Source organism: Nelumbo nucifera, chromosome 1, assembly GCF_055504915.1.
Source record: "Nelumbo nucifera cultivar China Antique chromosome 1, China Antique-T2T, whole genome shotgun sequence".
Classification (NCBI taxonomy): Eukaryota; Viridiplantae; Streptophyta; class Magnoliopsida; order Proteales; family Nelumbonaceae; genus Nelumbo; species Nelumbo nucifera.
The window spans coordinates 128,701,211-128,707,446 of record NC_142649.1 but is presented as its reverse complement, the minus strand read 5'-3'; positions in this window follow the sequence as shown (position 1 = coordinate 128,707,446).

The window sequence follows — 6,236 nt, the reverse complement described above, 5'->3', positions numbered from 1 at the left end:
GATAGTTACCTGGTGGAAGCCTTGACTAGTGAGGAGGATCTCGTAACTTACACAGAGGCTATGTTAGACATAGATTCCCAGAAGTGGGTGGAGGCCATGAGAGCTGAGATGGACTCGATGGAGACCAATGGAGTCTGGACTCTAGTAGATCTGCCCTCCAGGGTAAAAGCAATTGGTTGCAAATGGATCTATAAGAGGAAAAAGGGCCCCGATGGCAGGATTGAGACCTACAAATTTCGTCTAGTGGCGAAAGGGTATACTCAGAAAGAAAGTATCGATTATGAGGAAACCTTTTCGCCCGTGGCCATGCTTAAATCCATTAGGATCCTGCTAGCTGTAGCAGCGTACCATGACTACAAGATTTGGCAGATGGATGTCAAAACTGCATTCCTGAATGGAGATCTTGAAGGGACGAGAGATCCATCGTATGGACGCCCGAAAATTGCAGAATTAGGGGGCGAATTTCAAAAATTTTTCTCTCCCTTCAACTTGGAATCACATTCCCAATTTAAAAAATCATATTTTCAGGGATCATTCTTGAACCATAAACTGAACCAGATCTGAACCAAAAGGCGTAGGAGAGGATTAAACCTGATATGGAGAAGTATTATCTCCCAGCGAAGGTGTTCACGCCCAAGGAAGGATCCAAAAACTGCTCCCACTGAAAATGGCGCAGTGTAGGATGGAGCAAAATCAACAGTGTTCTTCTCCAAGAACTCTGTCCTTCGCAAGAATCAGCAGAATGGCACGTGAGCACAGCTTCCTATCAATTCTTCCTCCAAGAACTGATGTCAAGATCCAATCTTGACTTCCCCCACAACTGGAGATCGAACTAGCAAACAGGGCGGCAAGAATAGGGAGGCGGCAAGAGAGTATTCGCAATCTCATTAGGAGGTTTCTAGATCTAAATCACATTCAGATCTGGACTCTCTGAGTGGATAGGGTCAAGACCCTACCCTATCTGCTAATTCTAACTCAGAATTCGCCCCTTTAAATAAATAAATAGCCCAGTTCGAAATGGGCTTTAGGCCCATTAAGCTTATGTGCTCACTTAACCGTCCTAACTGTTGCCCAGTTGGACTTCCTTGTATGGCGTGGGACCCAAGCATTGATCTACACATCAGCCACATGGGTTCGGCCCAGCCTTTGTTACAAGGCCTGGCCGAATGCACTGTTAAAGACAGTGCACCCCCTGAAACCCATCGAATGGGCTCTATGCGCCCAACAATTATCCTAAGTGGTCCCTGGGCCAAGCCACCTTGTAACACCCAGGGACTGTGGGCAGATGCAAGATTAGCCCATCAGGTATTATCCTCAATGGTGTTACACTCAACCTCTCAGCCTATAATGATCATACACTACCCGACAAGAGATGTCCTCTCCCTCGGCTGCAAACTTCACTTATATGGATCCCGAGAATTAAAACTTTCTTGCAAACATTTTAGAAACCATAGTATATATATACTTTTATATCTCATATAAAATATATTTTGCAAAACAAATCTCAACGATTGAAATCGGCTGCCGGCAGTCTTGGTTTCCATCAGTGAGAGTGCATCCCCGATCATTACCTTTGTCCGACAAAGGGGCTGATCCTGTCACTACGATCACCCACTCAGATGAATTCTCAGACAGTCCCAACATACCCAGGTTTTGACCCCTACTAAGGATCTCATTGATTGGTATATCAAAGACAGCCCAATCCAACACCTTGTGCAGTATCATAATCGAGTCTAAGGGTCGGGTGTAACTTTCCAATTTTGCCCATCAATCTCCAAGGTCCCGGGCAATACTGAAAATCTGGTCCAGTTCAAAGATTCAATTGATCCTACACTATATGTGCCTAGGGTCTCACCGTGGTAGCTGAGATAGGCCACCCCAACCGACTTGGTGGCACCACAGTGTCAGCCTTGCCAGGATAGATCTCCCCAGACCGACCCACTGGCTGTGAACATTCTAAACTAACACGAGTCTCATTAAGTGTCCAGTTTAAGGGTATTACATAGAAACATACCAAGGGAACATGAATCAAGTATGCACTTTTATTCATTTACAATAAACTCATAAAGTACATCATTCTGATTGAAGCTAAGGGCATACAAAACTGTCTAACAGATCTTAGTGAAGATATCTACATGCAGCAGCCGCAAGGCTTTATTGTTATTGGTCAGGAACACATGGTATGTAAAATCAATAGATCCATATTTGGACTTAAGTAGGCTTCTAGGAGTTGGAACATCCATTTTGATTCTACCGTCAAAACGTTTGACTTTGAGCAGAATCCGGATGAGCCCTGTGTTTACAGAAAGTCCAATGGGGATAAGATCACCTTATTGGTGTTGTACGTGGACGATATCCTACTCATGGGGAATGATGTAGGAATGTTGACTTCGGTCAAGGTATGGCTGTCACAATAGTTATCCATGAAAGATCTTGGAGAAGCTTCATATATACTGGGTCTTTGACTCCATAGAGATAGATCGAAGTGGATAATTGGATTATCCCAGGCTGCTTATATTGACAAAATTGTCAAAATTTATAGCATGGAGAACTCCAAGAAAGGAAACGTTCCTTTCAGGCACGGAGTCACTCTCTCCAAGAGGATGTCTCCCAAGACTTCTGAGGAGATTCGGGGCATGAGAGACGTTCCCTACGCCTCAGCCGTTGGGAGCATCATGTATGCCATGCTGTGCACTCGCCCGGACATTGCTCTGGCAGTGAGTGTGGTAAGAAGATTCCAGGCCAACCCAGGGCAGGAGCATTGGACTGCTGTGAAGAACTACCTTCGAAGGACAAAAGAGTTTTGTCTGGTATTCGATGGTAGTTCACTACAAGTTCTAGGGTATACTGATGCCGATTTCCAGTCGGATCCAGATGATAGAAAGTCTACATCTACGTATGTTTTCACGATAGGATCGTGTGTTGTTTGCTGGAAAAGCAGCAAACAGGGGTCCACTGCAAATTCCACAACTAGTTAAACACTAAACATCTAATGGGCAAAGCCCATTTCGAGCTGGGCTGATATGATCACCCATCTATGGGGCGAATCTGAGATTAATGTTAGTAAAAGGATTGGGCCTTTAACTTTATCCACACCAGGAGACCAAATTCAAATTAGATTTGAATCTGGTAACCTCCTGATAAGATCAGGAGTAAACTAACTTAATTTGCAGATAGGATTAAGATATCCAAATATAGATTTGGATTGGGATAACTCCTAATTAGGAGGTTTCTTAATCAAGAAGAAAGGAGGAGAAAAACAAGAGAAAAGACATCAGAATTCGAACTAGGGTTTTGGTGAAAGAAAACTCCCTGCGAATTGAGATTAGATCTCATTCATATTCCAGAGAGAAGAAAAGCAGTTCAGCCATCTTCGTCCCTGGAGTTCTCCTCTTGCCGCCGCCATTCACTGTTGCAAGATTCGATCTTTGCAACAATAGGAAGTCAAGAAATCTGTTCTTGACATCAGTCTTGCAAGAAAGACTGAAGAAGATTCGGTGTTCAGAGTTTCCAGAGGATTCTTGCGAAGGATCTAGTGTGTAGGACGCACCCTGCTGGTTCTGTTCCATCCACAGCTGTGTCATCTTCAGCTGGGGCGGATCTTGGTTTCTTCTCTGGGCGTGAACACCAACTTTGGGAGATACTGCTTATCCGGATCAGGTATAATCCTCCATTTTTCCTTGTGGTTCAGATCAGGTTCGATTATGGTTCAAATAGGATCCTTGAATATGGTATTCTAAATTTAGGGAATACGATTCCCAGTCGGAGGAAGGTAGGAAATTTTTGAAATTCGGCCACCCATTCCGCAACCTTTTTGGCGTTCATTAGATGGATCTTACCATTCCTTCAACGTCCTAATTCAGAAGGTAGCATCAGCGGATAATGTGGCAAACCCATTGACTAAGCCACTGACACCAAAGGTGTTTAAGAAACACGTGGAAAGTTTGGGACAACGGCTTGTACCAGATTGGACCTAAGTGCAAGTGGGAGCTGTTTGACAGTCTTGTATGCCCTTAGCTTCAATCCGATTTGATGTACTTTTGACATTTAGGGTAAATAAATAAAGTGCATGTTTGATTCATGTTGTTTGGTATAATTTTGTGTAAGACCCTAAAACTGGACACTTATAGAGACTCGTGTTAGTTTTAAATGTTCACAGCCATTGGATAAGTCTAGGGAGATTTATCCTGCCAACGCTGATACTGGTGTGCCACCAAATGTTGGGATTGCCTGTCTAGGCCACCAGCGTAAGACTTAAGGCACTTGCAGTATGGGATTACTCGAATCCTTGAACCGGACCAGATTTTCAGTATTGCCCTAGACCTTGGAGATAGATGGGCAAAACTGGAAAGTTACACCTAACCCCTGGACTCGATTATAACACTTCACTAGGTGTTGGATCGGGCTGTCTTTGATATGCCAATCAGTGAGATCCTTAGATGGGGATCAAAACCTGGGTATGTTGGGACAGTTTGAGAATTCATCTTAGTGGGTGATCATAGTGACAGGATCAGCCCCTTTGTCGGACAAAGGGTAATGATCGGGACTTCACTCTCTCTGATGGAAACCAAACTGCCGGCAGTTGATTTCAATCGTTGGAATTTTGTTTTGCAAAATTAATATATTTATATATATATGTGTACGGTTTCGAAATGTTTGCAAATGGTTTTAATTCCCGGGATCCATGTGAATAAAGAGTGTGACACTGTTCCTTGCAGCCGAGGGAGAGGTCCTCTCTTGTCGGGCAGTGCTTGATCATTAAGGGCTGAGAGTTAAGTGTAAGATCTTTTAGGATAATACCTGATGGTCTAATCTTGTACCTGCCCACAATCCCTGGGTTTTTATAAGATGGCTTGGCCCAGGGACCACTTAATGTAAGTGTTGGGCCCATAGGGTCCATGTGATGGACTCAGGGGTTCACTGAGTTTTTCAGTGAATTCGGCTCGGCCTTGTAATAAAGGCTAGGCCGAACCCATGTGGCTGGTGTGTAGATCAATGCTTGGGTCCCACGCCATACAAAAAAGCCCAACTGGGCAGCAGATTGGAAACTAGTTAAACACTGAACATATAATGGGCCAAAAGCCCATTTCGAGCTGGGTTGATATGATCACCCATCTTTGGGGCGAATCTGAGGTTAATGTTAGTAAAAGGATTGGGCCTTTAAGCTTATCCACTCCAGGATACCAAATTCAAACTGCAAATAGGATTAAGATAATCCTCTATCCAAATACTGATTTGGATTGGGATAACTCCTAATTAGGAGGTTTTCTTAATCAAGAAGAATGGAGGAGAAACATAAGAGAAATATCATCAGATTTCGAACCATGGGTTTTTGGCAAGAAATCATCCTGCGAACAGAGATTAGATCTCATACAAAACTCCAGAGAGAAGAGAAGCAGTTCAGCTATCTTCGTCCCAAGAGTTCTCCTCCAGCTGCCGCCATTCCCTCTTGCAAGATTTGATCTTTGCAGCAATAGGAAGTCAAGAAATCAGTTCTTGACATTAGTCTTGCGAAAAAGACTGAGAAAGATTTAGTGTTCATAGTTTCCAGGGGATTCTTGCGAAGGATCCAGTGTGTAGGATGCACCCTGCTGGTTCCGTTCCACCCACAACTCTGTCATCTTCAACAGGAGCAGATCTTGGTTTCTTCTTTGGGCGTGAACACCAACTTTGGGAGATACTGCTTCTCTGGATCAGGTATATTCCTCCCTTTTGCTTTTTGGTTCAGATCTGGTTCGATTATGGTTCATGTAGGATCCTTGAATATAGTATTCTAAATTAGGGAATATGATTCCCAGTTGGAAGAAGGTAGGAAAATTTTTGAAATTCGCCCACCCATTCCGTTACCTTCTTGGCATCCATCAGATGGATCCTACCATTCTTTCAACTATAATGCAAAAAATCCCTAAGTCATTCTTTCTATAGGTACATGATGGTCACTTAGACCATCAGAGCACAGAAGGTGTCAAACCAATACTACACAAAGCCTGTGATGAGTTCATAACTCATCGTACATATGCAATGAGCTCATAACCCGCGTAGACATGCAATGCACTTATGACCCAAAACAAGCTGCGATGAGCATAGGACCCGCGTGGACCCACGATGAGCTTAAGTTCATTACACATCTGAGACTGGTGCAAGTTCATCATAAGTCAGAAAGAAGCAAAAGGAATTCGTGCGTCATTGGCGATGCATGTGACGTGATGCTCCATAGGCTTAAAAAGGACATACGA